The sequence below is a fragment of the Bombina bombina genome, chromosome 4 (assembly GCF_027579735.1).
Source record: "Bombina bombina isolate aBomBom1 chromosome 4, aBomBom1.pri, whole genome shotgun sequence".
NCBI classification, from domain to species: Eukaryota; Metazoa; Chordata; class Amphibia; order Anura; family Bombinatoridae; genus Bombina; species Bombina bombina.
Window position 1 is genome coordinate 467,983,328 of NC_069502.1, and position 15,913 is coordinate 467,999,240.

Sequence of the window (15,913 nt, forward strand, 5' to 3'; positions counted from 1 at the left end):
CTTTTTAGGTTTCCAGATAGATTCAGTGCCCATGACTCTATCTTTGACAGACAAGAGACGTCTAAAATTGATATCAGCTTGTCGAAACCTTCAGTCACAATCATCCCCTTCAGTAGCCTTATGCATGGAAATTCTAGGTCTTATGACTGCTGCATCGGACGCGATCCCCTTTGCTCGTTTTCACATGCGGCCTCTTCAGCTCTGTATGCTGAACCAGTGGTGCAGGGATTACACAAAGATATCTCAATTAATATATTTAAAACCGATTGTACGACACTCTCTGACGTGGTGGACAGATCACCATCGTTTAGTTCAGGGGGCTTCTTTTGTTCTTCCGACCTGGACTGTAATTTCAACAGATGCAAGTCTTACAGGTTGGGGAGCTGTGTGGGGGTCTCTGACGGCACAAGGGGTTTGGGAATCTCAAAAAGAGCCTCTTCTAAAGAGAGAATCGTTCATTTGTTTTCAGACAATGTCACAACTGTGGCATACATCAATCATCAAGGAGGGACTCACAGTCCTCTGGCTATGAAAGAAGTATCTCGAATTCTGGTATGGGCGGAATCCAGCTCCTGTCTAGTTTCTGCGGTTCATATCCCAGGTATAGACAATTGGGAAGCGGATTATCTCAGTCGCCAAACGTTACATCCGGGCGAATGGTCTCTTCACCTAGAGGTATTTCTTCAGATTGTTCAAATGTGGGGTCTTCCAGAAATAGATCTGATGGCTTCTCATCTAAACAAGAAACTTCCCAGGTATCTGTCCAGATCCAGGGATCCTCAAGCGGAAGCAGTGGATGCGTTGTCACTTCCTTGGAAGTATCATCCTGCCTATATCTTTCCACCTCTAGTTCTTCTTCCAAGAGTAATCTCCAAGATTCTGAAGGAATGCTCGTTTGTTCTGCTGGTGGCTCCAGCATGGCCTTACAGGTTTTGGTATGCGGATCTTGTCCGGATGGCCTCTTGCCAACCGTGGACTCTTCCGTTAAGACCAGACCTTCTGTCACAAGGTCCTTTTTTCCATCAGGATCTCAAATCCTTAAATTTAAAGGTATGGAGATTGAACGCTTGATTCTTAGTCAAAGAGGTTTCTCTGACTCTGTGATTAATACTATGTTACAGGCTCGTAAATCCGTATCTAGGGAGATATATTATAGAGTCTGGAAGACTTATATTTCTTGGTGTCTTTCTCATAATTTTTCCTGGCATTCTTTTAGAATTCCGAGAATTTTACAGTTTCTTCAGGATGGTTTGGATAAAGGTTTGTCTGCAAGTTCCTTGAAAGGACAAATCTCTGCTCTTTCTGTTCTTTTTCACAGAAAGATTGCTAATCTTCCTGATATTCATTGTTTTGTACAAGCTTTAGTTCATATAAAACCTGTCATTAAGTCAATTTCTCCTCCTTGGAGTTTGAATTTGGTTCTGGGGGCTCTTCAAGCTCCTCCGTTTGAACCTATGCATTCTTTGGACATTAAATTACTTTCTTGGAAAGTTTTGTTCCTTTTGGCCATCTCTTCTGCCAGAAGAGTTTCTGAATTATCTGCTCTTTCTTGTGAGTCTCCTTTTCTGATTTTTCATCAGGATAAGGCGGTGTTGCGAACTTCTTTTAAATTTTTACCTAAGGTTGTGAATTCTAACAACATTAGTAGAGAAATTGTGGTTCCTTCATTATGTCCTAATCCTAAGAATTCTAAGGAGAAATCATTGCATTCTTTGGATGTAGTTAGAGCTTTGAAATATTATGTTGAGGCTACTAAGAATTTCCGAAAGACTTCTAGTTTATTTGTTATCTTTTCCGGTTCTAGGAAAGGTCAGAAGGCTTCTGCCATTTCTTTGGCATCTTGGTTGAAATCTTTAATTCATCATGCTTATGTCGAGTCGGGTAAAACTCCGCCTCAAAGGATTACAGCTCATTCTACTAGGTCAGTTTCTACTTCCTGGGCGTTTAGGAATGAAGCTTCGGTTGATCAGATTTGCAAAGCAGCAACTTGGTCTTCTTTGCATACTTTTACTAAATTCTACCATTTTGATGTGTTTTCTTCTTCTGAAGCAGTTTTTGGTAGAAAAGTACTTCAGGCAGCTGTTTCAGTTTGATTCTTCTGCTTATAATTTCAGTTTTTTTCATTATAAGTTTTAAACTTTGTTTTGGGTGTGGATTATTTTAAGCAGAATTGGCTGTCTTTATTTTATCCCTCCCTCTCTAGTGACTCTTGCGTGGAAGATCCACATCTTGGGTAGTCATTATCCCATACGTCACTAGCTCATGGACTCTTGCTAATTACATGAAAGAAAACATAATTTATGTAAGAACTTACCTGATAAATTCATTTCTTTCATATTAGCAAGAGTCCATGAGGCCCACCCTTTTTTTGTGGTGGTTATGATTTTTTTGTATAAAGCACAATTATTCCAATTCCTTATATATATGCTTCGCACTTTTTTCTTATCACCCCACTTCTTGGCTATTCGTTAAACTGATTTGTGGGTGTGGTGAGGGGTGTATTTATAGGCATTTTGAGGTTTGGGAAACTTTGCCCCTCCTGGTAGGAATGTATATCCCATACGTCACTAGCTCATGGACTCTTGCTAATATGAAAGAAATGAATTTATCAGGTAAGTTCTTACATAAATTATGTTTTTTACCTAAGGTAGTTTCTAACAGGAATATCCATCAGGAGATTGTTGTTCCATCCTTATGTCCTAATCCTTCTTCAAAGAAGGAACGACTTTTGCATAATCTGGACGTAGTCCGTGCCCTGAAGTTCTATTTACAGGCAACTAAAGATTTCCGTCAAACTTCTTCCCTGTTTGTCGTTTACTCTGGACAGAGGAGAGGTCAAAAAGCTTTGGCAACCTCTCTCTCCTTTTGGCTTCGTAGCATAATACGTTTAGCCTATGAGACTGCTGGACAGCAGCCTCCTGAAAGAATTACAGCTCATTCCACTAGAACTGTGGCTTCCACCTGGGCCTTTAAGAATGAGGCCTCTGTTGAACAGATTTGCAAGGCTGCGACTTGGTCTTCGCTTCACACCTTTTCAAAATTTTACAAATTTGACACTTTTGCTTCTTCGGAGGCTGTTTTTGGGAGAAAGGTTCTACAGGCAGTGGTTCCTTCCGTTTAAGTTCCTGCTTTGTCCCTCCCATCATCCGTGTACTTTAGCTTTGGTATTGATATCCCATAAGTAATGGATGACCCATGGACTGAATACACTTAACAAGAGAAAACATAATTTATGCTTACCTGATAAATTTATTTCTCTTGTAGTGTATTCAGTCCACGGCCCGCCCTGTCTTTTTAAGGCAGATCTAAATTTTAATTAAAACTTCAGTCACCACTGCACCCTATGGTTTCTCCTTTCTTGTCTTGTTTCTGTCGAATGACTGGATATGACATGTGAGGGGAGGAGCTATATAGCAGCTCTGCTTTGGGTGATCCTCTTGCAACTTCCTGTTGGGAAGGGAATATATCCCATAAGTAATGGATGACCCATGGACTGAATACACTTAACAAGAGAAAACATAATTTATGCTTACCTGATAAATTTATTTCTCTTGTAGTGTATTCAGTCCACGGCCCGCCCTGTCTTTTTAAGGCAGATCTAAATTTTAATTAAAACTTCAGTCACCACTGCACCCTATGGTTTCTCCTTTCTTGTCTTGTTTCTGTCGAATGACTGGATATGACATGTGAGGGGAGGAGCTATATAGCAGCTCTGCTTTGGGTGATCCTCTTGCAACTTCCTGTTGGGAAGGGAATATATCCCATAAGTAATGGATGACCCGTGGACTGAATACACTACAAGAGAAATAAATTTCAGGTAAGCATAAATTATGTTTTTCCTACGGTTTGTCAGAATTATTATCTTATTCTTGCCAGGTATACTAGGAATTTAAATAACAAAAGTTTATGTTCCAATATTAAAATCACAAGCTACTGCAAATAAATAATTTTAGTATATTTTGTATAATAATCATTGTATTGATGTATGTTTTTTTATTTGCTTTATTCAAATATTGCTTATTATTTCCAATAATTCTTTTAATAAATAGTTTTTTTTTATTGATCTGGTCTCAGTTTAATTAATAGACAAATCAGAACTAAAAGGATTCCAGTTTTATATGTATTATTCTTTGCAAATTAAATAATTCAGTGTGTTATTAATTGCACACATTGCTCTTGCAAATTTGGTAGCTGCTATTTTTTATAAATTTAGTTACTTTGACAGAATGATGTAGCGGTCCTGTAATATTTATTGTGTTTAAAGGATAATATTCATAACAGAAAATTTGCACTATACTTCCTTTAGTGCAAGTGTGTCATTTTATATCTACAATAGACTTCAAAGATGCCTATTTGCATATCCCTATTCACCTGGTTCATGCAAAATTCCTCAGGCTTGCCTTTTTAAATAGGGATTATTAGTTTGTGGTACTTCCCTTTGGTCTGGCAGTGACACTCGGTATCTTCACAAAGGTTCTTAGAACACTATTCACCTTGATCACTACTTGGTGAAATGCGCAAAAACCAGCGTTGCCATTTTTTTCTCAAATCGCGCAATCACAAAACAGGCGCAGCACACAAGTTACATGCGTAGATTTTACACGGCGTGCACAATTTTTACTCCCATAGACTAACATAGAACTGGCATCGGCAGTCGGTATCACAAAGGCAGAGCATGAACTTGCACGCGCAGAATGGATATATTTTACTCCAGTTTCAGCTCGCCACACATAGGCAGGTGCAGCAACCCTTACGCACAGTAAAAAATCAGCGTAAGTCCCTGTAAGGCTGAACAAACACCTAACGCATGCACACTCACATACATTTCAGGCGCCTATATCAAACTTAACCCTTGCATAGCCACTTAATAAATCAAATCAAACAATCACAAACAGAACAACCTCACATAAGCAGCCTTAAAACACCAGAGAGACAATGCACATCCTGATTACCCACAATGTTTACCTTGCTGTTTCTGAGACGTAAGAGGGATTGTTTGGAAAGGCAAATTGAATTTTTATGTGTGAAGTTAACACAAACATTCATACTTTTTGATCCAATTATCCATGCAATATACTGGCGTAAAGGAGTGGCGATGCCAGAAATGTGGAGTTGTGCACATTTCTAAACATTGCCAGATTACGCCAGTATATCATATGGTGGCGTGTGTTATGTGATTCACCTTATGTGTGAGGTGAACTTACGGGCGATGTGGGTTTCAGTAGGTGCGCTGAAACTCACGTGAACTATGTGAATGCGCCCTATTGTAGTTAGTGAGAGCTTAGGGGGATTGTGGTAGCTCTTTACCTAGATGACATTCTGGTACAGGCTTTCTCTTTAAATGGCACAGGAACTTACTAGCAATGTTCTTCAGTTCCTTTGTATTCACTATTGTAAATAAACTTCCCAAAGAACTTACTAGCAATGTTCTTCAGTTCCTTTGTATCAGAAGGACATTCCAGTAACCATTTATTAAAATATAAAACAATATTTTAATAACAATACCTGCACAGAGCATATGAAAGAGTAAGGGCCAGAGTTTGAGTGGTGCACTAACAGTTATGCACAAGCGAAAAGGGGTATATTGCGGGTGTTTGCACGTGTCGCTTGTAGTGCTCGTATCACAAGTTGAAAGTAAATGGTTTACGTTAATGCACATCAGGATAGCATGTCCTCAGAGCTCTTTTGCAAAAAAAAAAAAATGTTTTAACAAAACGTCAAAAATACATTGAGTAGTAAAGTTACACTCATAATAATACTATGTAATAAAAATTACTTAAAAAAATATTGCACACAAAAGTTATAAGGGCTACAAGATATTAGGTCTAGGGCTCAAAGATATTAGGTCTCATGTGTTAGAAAAAAAGGGCAGGCAAAGGGCTTTAATTTAGAGATACATACATACATATCTAAATAAGTATATGTATGTGTATATTTATATGTCGAAATATGTGTACATACTGTATATATTTATGTATTTAGGTGTTTGTGTGTATATATGTAATTTACAGACATATAACCACATAAATACATATGTACACACATATAGACATATATAGAAGTGAATTGGAGCCCTTTGCAGTCAAGTAGATACGTCAGGTTTCAGGAAATCAAGCTTGATCTTGAGTAATTATCTTGAGTAATTTTCCACCATTACGCATGCTGGTTCGGGGTGTTTATGGCCACTTGTACATTTAGAGCCATTGGAAATCCCCACAAAGCCTGATATCCCTATAGACCCTTAACTAGTAAAACATAAAGGGGTAAAATAGCTGAGTGCCATTGTAGCTGGACATAACAAAACCCACCCAATTTGTATTTAATTCCCTTGAATAGGTCTGTAATCAGACATTAAAATAGGTATTGCATACAGACAGACGTCATTTCTTCTAGTCCTCCCAGTTGATAATAGACATTGAAGCTCTTATGTCTTAAGTCCACCATAATTAACAATTTGAGTTAGATAAAAGTAAATTGGAAAGTTATTTAAAATTTCATGTCCCCTTATTATGAAGCCCATAAGATCCTCTTGTGGTAATAGTGAACACCTGGTGTGAATAAATATGCATTTAAGTAGAGGGAGCCCCTATGTACAGATCAGAATTAAATAGCTATATCCAAAAGTCCTAAGTTATATGAGGATAACCCTTTTTCTTTTCACTATAGAGTTAGAAAAACACATTCACTCAACTGTTTACAACCTTGTTTATTACAATTTTAATAAAAATATACTTCCCCCTCCCCCACACATTTGTAGTAGAGTTCTCACTTGCCATGATATAGATAGATATAGAGATATGTAGATAGATAGGTAGAGTTTGAATCTGCCGGGCCTGTTGAAAACAAAAAGTGTGAGCAGCATCTGACAACCTCAAAACCACTTAGCACAGGGATGGAAATGGCTCAGCAGGTAGGTAAAGGATTATGAGACTTATCAATTTACTTCTATTATCATATTAACTTCATTTTCTTGGTATCCTTGGAAAAGCATACTTAAATAGGTTCAGCAGCAGCATTGCACTGCTGGGATATAGCTTGTGATTGGTGACTGCGCATCATGTGTCTCTTGCCATTAGCTCACCAGATATGTTCACTTAGCTCCCAGTAGTGCATTGCTGCTCTGGAGCTGACTATAACTATATTTAACCCCTATGAAGGGGTTAAACAAATAGTTATATGCAGTGCATTAAATTGACATGAAACCCCAACAAAAATATTTCATGATATAGGTAGAATATACAATTTTAAACACTTTCCAGTTTACTTCTATTAACAAATCTCTTTGTTTAAAGGGACATAATACTCATATGCTAAATCACTTGAAACTGATGCAGTATAACTGTAAAAAGCTAACAGGAAAATATCACCTGAGCATCTCTATGTAAAAAAGGAAGATATTTTACCTCACAATCTCCTCAGCTCAGCAGAGTAAGTGCTGTGTGAAAAGTTATCTCTTAGTTACTGTCCAGCTGCAGGTAAAAAAAAATAATTAAGAAATGAACTGCAGCCAATCAGCATCAACAGTGCTGAGGTCATGAACTCTTTTACTGTGATCTCATGAGATTTCATAGTAAACTTCCTTAAACTGCCGGGATAGGCATACTGATTTGCTGCTTAAAGGGATAGTAAACCCAATTTTTGTCTTTCATGATTCAGATAGATCATGCAATTTTAAGCAACTTTCTAATTTACTCCTATTATCAATTTTTCTTCGCTCTCTTGGTATCTTTATTTGAAAAAGCAGGAATGTAAACTTAAGAGCCGGCCCATTTTTGGTTCAGCACACTGGGTAGCGCTTGCTGATTGGTGGCTACATTTACCCACCAATCAGCAAGAGCTACCAAGGCGCTAAACCAAAAATGGGCTGACTCCTAAGATTAACATTTCTGCTTTTCAAATAAAGATACCAAGCGTACAAAGAAAAATTGATAATAGGAGTAAATTAGAAAGTTGCTTAAAATTGCATGTGCTATATGAATCATGAAAAAAAAAAAATTGGGTTTACATTCCCTTTAAAGTGAAAGTAAATCCTAGCATTTTACACACGCTAGGATTTACTATTGAAGCAAATAAAAGCTCCTTTATTTGTTTCAACTGATCGCTGCTTTTAGCTCCTACAGCAGAGCACGGCTAAAAAATTTTTTGGCTAAGAGGTGACGTTTACACCTCTTAGCCAATAGCCGTGCGATAAATCCGGCTCCCATGGGTGCCAAGCCGGATTTACCGCACAGCTATTGGCGAAGAGGTGAAAATGTCACCTCTTAGCCAAATTTTTTAGCCGTGTTCTGCCGAAGCAGCTAAAAACGGCGATCGATTGAATCAAATAAAGGAGCTTTCTACATGAAGTATCTTATAGTAGTATCTTATAGTATCTTGCCCTTTGTTTCAATAGTAAATCCTAGCGTTTGTCCTTTGCAATTGGGTTTGAATACTTAGGACATTTTGAGGTAAAATATATTTTTTTTTACATAGAGATGATCAGGTGATATTTTCTAGTCAGCTTTTTACAGCTATGCTATGTTTCAACATTTGGGTATCATGGCCCTTTAAGGAGCAGCAATGCACTACTGGTTGCTAACTGAACACATTGGTGAGCTAATGACAATCTGTATATATATGCAGCCACCAATCAGCAGCTAGAACCTAGGTTCTTCACTGCTCCTGAGCTTACCTAGATAAACCTTTCAGTAAAGGATAAATAGAGAAGGAAGCAAATTAAATAATAGAAGTCAATAGGAAAATTATTTAAAATTGTATGCTCTGTCTAAATCATGAATGTCTAATTATGACTTTAATGTCCCTTTAAAATGCTGTAATGCATTCAAGCATTTTCTTTTTTTTTATCTTTTTATATTTCACTATATGAAATAGTTTTACTTATGCATTGCATCTTCTTAATTTTGTAATTTCTGAAAACTCTACTGCTATTTCAGAAGGTGGCAGTTTATCGAATAAAAAACCTATTTCTGAATATAATGTTCTTGCTTACATCTAGCACACTTTGTTATAGAAATTGATATTCATGACAGCAGATTAGGATTTTTATTATGCTGTTGGTTAAAAACTGATAAGTGATACTACTTTTTTTTTAATTCATTTTAGCCTACTTTTAAATCAAAGCAGTGATCCACAAAGCACCTAATGTATTTGCAAGCTATTCAAATGCTTACTCTGTAATTACATTTCACTATTTCTGTTACATTCTATTTCAGTCCAAATTGTCTCATTAATTAAGAGAATACAATGAGGCTGTGTTACAAAGATATGAACAGTTTATAAAACATTAAAGGAAAAGTTACAGTGCTGGATTTCTAAAGTATAGCTTACCTTTTATTCTGGCAATTTGTATTTCTGTGCTTTATACATTTTATATTTTTTTTTCTAAGAAACTTAGTGCAACTGTTTTTTAGTTATTTTATTTATTTTGTTCAAGAGTAAGCTGGGCAATGTATTACTGGGAGACAGGTGAACACATCTGGCGAGTTAACAAGAGTCATATGCTGTATGTGCTGTTGCTGAATATATGTGCAGTAAATTGGTAAATTATTTAACATTGCATGCTCTATTTGAATCATAAGATTCATTTTGACTTTACTATGCCTTTTATATTTTTAGAGCATGTTAAATGTGATTTTATTAAAATATATGGGGGCGGAGCCGGCCGTCTGGGAAATGGCTGCACTTTAAGTGAGCTCCAAAGGATTGCCCCAGAGTTTTGCTAGAAAAGCAAGGAATAAGACCTACTAGCACCACCAAAACGGGAGATGCTTATCTCCTAAAACAGGACAATCGATTTCGCCAGGGTTGGTGCTCAAAAAATGGCCGAAATTTAACACCCGTGATGTGACCAGCTACTTTTGTCCCCGACTTCACTCAGGCCTACTCTGGAACTACCGGAAAGCGATCTAGAAAGCCATCTATGGCATAAACCTTGGTTGGGGAAGGATCCCTAACCCTTTAAGGCACCATTGAAGATAGCTGTGGGACAGAACCGGACGCAATTAAGAAATCTAGGCCGTGGCTTCTTTCAGGCCTATTGCGGCCTTCACCGGATCCGGATCATATCCACATCATCGTTGCTAGGAGCCTAAAAGCCTGCACTCCATACACAGTAAGAGATGTATTTTTTTTTTTTTTACTCTACAATCAATATTTGTGACCAAAATATCTGCATACTCCTGAGGCCTTAACCAGGGGCCTGGTCCATCAGAAGCCTACTCTACCTTTACTACAAGGAACAGCAATACAAAGGTTGACCATGCAAGCCTACTAAGGTACCTTTCTTTTTCATTATCAGCCACATGTGCAAATTTGCAAATAATACCATATGCAGAGATTTTTTTACTCTAACATGAGGTGAGCTACAATCTCCTTAACCCTGCTAACTGCACCTACCTGGGCATAGATTACCAGCATCTACTACACATATACGGCGCTACCAGGTCATCTCAACATACAATCAAAGCTGCTTCAACCTCACACACCTTCTTATAAAGCTCTCCTAGAGGGTTGTATATACACAAAGAAGCAGCTTAATTAACAAAAGCAGCAGAGTTAACACTGCAAGTCCAAGGACTATACTTCAGATATACTAGGAAGACCACCAGCCTACCTAAAACTACTAAACACCTCAGGAGGGTGGAATTTTTTTTTAATAATAATAAATAACACTTTTAAAAGAAGATGTCACCGAAGAAACAAACCAGGTCAGACAGGGGGCCTAGAAATCATCAAAGCAACACCACCTCCATGAACAACTTTTTCAAACCTCTTGAATGCCCTACATCACAAATGCCAAGCCAAGATCCAGCAGAAAATGCCCCACAATTACAGTCATCATCAGAAATTCTGACTCCTGACACATTACAAGTATCACAAGCCTTTCTGGAAACACTGCTGTCAAAACAAGATTTTACCAACCTAATCACACAGGTTAAGTCCTGCATCAAGGAGGAGATCTCTGAACTCCACAAAGAAATGCACAAAATGGGTGACAGGGTGGAATTCCTTGAAGAAGAATCAGAATCACATCAATCAGAAATAACATCCTTACAACAAAATGTGCAGGCACAAAACAACGTAATTGACCAGCTCCAAGACAAGCTGGAGGACATTAAAAACAAGAGCCGGCGACAAAACATAAGAATCAGGGGAATTCCAGGAAGCATCAATACGGAAGCCCTCCATGCATACCTTCAAGACCTCTTTAAACACCTGAAAGGCGCATCATATTCGGCGCCAATCGCTCTAGATAGATACCACAGGGCCTTGTGGCCTAGACCAAAAGAGGAACTACCGCCTAGAGATGTGATATTAAAATTTCAGGAGTACCAACAAAAAGAAGAAATCATGAAGCAAGCCAGATCATCATCGCCCCTGAACTTCCAGGGAACAACACTCTACATATACGCTGATCTATCAACTAGAACCCTACAGAGAAGAAGGGAATTTGCACCTCTTACCATTCTACTTCGACAGAATTAATATCCCCTAAAGATAGGGATTCCCATGCCAAGTACATCTCACATGGGAAGGCCAGAGGAAAATCTGTCTTAGCCCAGGAGACATCAAAGAATTCTGCAAGGAGCTGAATCTACACCTTCCAAGCAGCAACAATCCACCACCAGCTTCATCAAGTCAGAAGCACACTTCCTCTCATACAGCTCCCAGACCTCAAAGAACACCATGGCAAACTGCACAGTCAAAAAGGCAGAAAAAAACAAGCTGCCGCCACTGTAGAAAATGGGTGAGATCAATCCTATATCACTGTTTTGTCTCTCTTCTCCTCCTAACGAGACTCTAAAAGTTCAGGGCTCACAACCAATGTGTACCCTTTGATGAAGGCCTTGAATGGTGAGTAATTCTTTGTAGCTACTGGGTCTTCAATTATCAAAATCAATAGCAACCTTTGGGGCACCGTTAGCCCGTTATTTAATTCTCAAGAGCTAAAAGAATAGTATTATGATTATGTTGTTAATTGTACATGAGGCGCTCTTCTCTACTGTTGAGAGGGGGGCGCACATGTTTGCTCACTTTAGCTTAAAAAATTGTTTTGTTAAAAAAATGTTTTGTTTACAAATGTTTCAAATTTATTACCTCTTTTCCATGTACTGTTCTTAATGATGTTACCTAAACTATATTGCAACTATCTATGTATAATCCAACTAACGATCTACCCCACACTCACACAGTCAAAATCACCATGAAACAAAAGAAAGACCAATTGTTTACTATCATAACCATTAACACTGAAGGCCTTAACCCTTTTAAGTGGTTAAAGGCATTCCATGACCTCAATCACAAAAATGGAGATATCTTGTTCTTGCAAGAAACCCACTTTAAACAGGGAAAAGAACCAAAGTATTTCTCATCCAACTATCCCAACCACTTCCACAGTAGTAACTCTAAAAAGAAAACAAATGGAGTAAGCATACTCTTCCATAAATCAACCTCATTTGAACTCCTTCATAGGGAACAAGACAAAGAGGGTAGATATTTAGGCATTTTTGGCCTCCTTTATGGAAAACCAATAACATTAGTCAATATTTATGACACAAACCAAACATGCTTTTTCCAGCGCACAACAAACTCCATACTAGGGTATTCAAAAGGTCCACTAGTGTTCGCAGGAGACGTTAATCTTCCTTTGAACCCCACTATAGACAGCTCTAACCCACACTTAAAGCTCCCTACCAATGTATTATATACAGTTTGGAACAACCTCTCACTGCTAACTCTCCATGACACTTGGAGACATCTTTACCCCCATAAACAAGATTACACCTTTTTTCAAACCCAAATAAATCCTATCCAGGATCCACTACATAATGGCAGATAATCTTTCCGTAATAAATTTTAGACATGCACGTATTATCCCTATTAGCTGGTCAGATCACTCAGCTGTTAGCAGCTCTTTCACTTGGCCGTCTATACCAATACGTCCATTTCAATGGAGGTTGGACGAAATGTTTCTATCAGACCCTCTGATCAGAATAGACGTAGAATGAGCACTACAAGAGTATTTCACCTTTAATGCATTAGGAGACACATCACCCATTACCACTTGGGAGGCCCACAAATGTGTTTTACGGGGTATCCTGATGAAGCACAAAGCCATAAAAAATAAGCAAGCAAGACAAAAATATCACACTGACCCAGACAATAGCAAATGTAGACTATACCCACAAAAGATATCCGACAGACTTGGTAACCCAGCAAAAACTAGAGCAAGCCAGGAACAGCAACTTAACGAGTTCTCAGACATAAAGCCCAAAATACAGCTTTCTTTTAGCATCAAAAATATCACATACAAGGTAATAAACCGGGTAGACTGTTGGCGAGAGCTCTTAAGCGCAAAATAACCTTAGCTTATATACATTCTCTGACAACTACTGACTCGACCAAAACAACAAACTCTCAAAAAATCGCCAAAGAATTTTGTCATTACTACACCAAACTGTATAACCTATTTCCCAACCGCAGCAAAGAGAGCCATAGACAGGAATGTGAGAAATACCGTGAAAAGATACAGCTTCCTCATATCCATTCTGACCAGTTTCAATCCCTAAGCCAACCTATCACTTACCAAGAGCTAGAACAAGTAATTAAGTCACTCAAACAGGGGAAGAGTCCAGGTCCAGATGGGTATAGCAATTTTTACTATAAACAATTTAAACAACTTCTTTCTCCAAATCTCTTAAAATTATTCAATCATATAGGCCACAACCACCCATTCCCATCTAGTATGCTAGCATCAAACATAACGGTCCTCCCCAAACCAGGCAAATTAACTGACCTACCTTCCAATTTTATACCCATTTCATTACTTAATGTCGACGTAAAACTATATTCTAAGATATTAGCCAACAGACTTAACGACTCTCTCCCACACATACATAATGACTAGACAGGCTTTGTACCACAAAGAGATGCAAAGGACAACACAGATAAGACCCTACATCTACTACAATATACTTCCCAGCATAACATTCCGACACTATTTATTTCAACAGATGCTGAAAAGGCGTTTGACCGTCTGGACTGGACTTTTCTGACTTGTGCCCTCCACAAATTCGGTCTACCCAAAGAATTTATATCCAAAATCTTAGCATTATACACGACACCCTCTGCCAAGATCAAAGTCAATGGCCTACTATCAGATCCCTTCTCTGTACGCAATGGAACTAGGCAGGGGTGCTCCCTTTTCCCCCTTTTATTTGAACTGTCCATGGAAGTGTTGGCCACTATCCTACGTGTGTCTCAGCATGTTGAGGGCATAAAAATTAAAATCTCTGAATACAAATTATTCAGAGACTAATATTAAATTACTAACTAAATGGTACCTCACACCACAAAGACTTAAATACATATATCCAACCTTTGCAGGACACTTTGCTCTAATGAAGGCTCCTTGTTTCACATTTGGTGGGCATGCCCTAAGATTTAACCATTTTGGGCCTCAATCATATCTTATACACAATGCACTTTAGGAACCCCTTTAGATCCAAGCCCAATAATTTTCCTGTTCCACAGATATCCTAAACAAATTCTGATAAACAGTGCACACCAACTTATCCCACAAGTATGGAAAAAAGAAAAAAAAACACTCTACAAATGTGGATCCAGGAAATAAATACCAATCTTAAGCTAAAAAAGATACCACTACCTGCTTACAAACTCACTAGATACGCATGCAGATTTAATGTTCCTTTGGGACTCTAGACCCACATAGAATCCTCAACCACTTATGCCTCAAAATCTATGTACCAGCTAGTACAAACGTAGGACCACTATGAATCTACTAATGTAAACATAACCACTGTCAAATAATTCAAAGATTCACTTCTGTCCACCCCTTCTTATTTCCTACACATAAAGTTAAGACAGGGCCATTTAATATCTATAGACATAGATATGTTACATCCATCATCAACTTACATACAGAGACCGTTACATTATTATTATTATTATTATTATTATTATCATCGTTTTTTTGTAGAGCACCAACAGATTCTGCAGCACTACATGGAAATTGTTATTATTGATATTGTTATAATTTATTATTTATTGTTTGATTGTTCTTGGCCCTGTTGCTTAGGAAGAAAAAAAACTTGGTACAATGGGATCTGATTACTACATCTTTGGACGCTGATAGTTATAAGGCTCGTTGAGACAAACCCAAATTGATCCCATGAAAATCTTCCGTTTTATTGCATTCGGATGTGTCACAGTAAAACGAGGACTTTTGCAAGGACATGTCTTTTTCAAACGAAGAAAGCTTAATGTCAATATTGACTAAACCTTGTATAATGTTTTCAAAATGCCTTTCTTTTCTAACACCTGTACACTTGTCTACTTTGAAATAAATAATGAAAGTATATTGTAGACTTTTTATATATGTGATTTATCATTTTATATTGCCATCTCAAAGTGTTTCATGTCCCTTTTAATTATTCAAGTGGTTATTTATAAAACAGATCTGCTCATACACAGCTCATCAAATATATTTGGTCTTTTGTAATGTATATAGATTCTGATTTGTTTAGAAAGTGTTTATAATTCTGAAAATATGATTTATTCAGCATACGCTAATTACCCCTCAACCTCCAAACATGAAGCATGAAGTAATCACTAATTCAGGAAATCTTAATTTACCAAAAAGTCCAGTGTTTTCCTTCTTATGGTTATATAAAGGGCAGTATATTTGTTTTTAATTTACATTAATCAACAATTTAATTGGTTCATGCTTAGACACTGAACTGGCCCCATATTTTAAGAGATAAGAAAATGTCATACTAAATTTCATAATTTAAATCACTGCTGCAAATGCTTTATGGAGTAGTGATTTAACCCCTAGTTTGCTTTTTTGTATGTTTTGGGCAGTCAAGGCTATATAATACACTGCCTGCATTAT

The 15,913-nt window shown here is 37.6% G+C and overlaps 1 long non-coding RNA gene across 1 annotated transcript in view; it reads left to right on the forward strand.

The window, feature by feature from the left end:
• Positions 1-15,379, forward strand: part of LOC128655439 (uncharacterized) — a 60,378-nt gene extending 44,999 nt beyond the window's left edge. The window contains exon 2 of the long non-coding RNA XR_008401797.1: positions 15,098-15,379. This is a non-coding gene — a long non-coding RNA (uncharacterized LOC128655439). The remainder of the gene's footprint in view (positions 1-15,097) is intronic.
• The last annotated feature ends 534 nt before the right edge of the window (positions 15,380-15,913 follow it).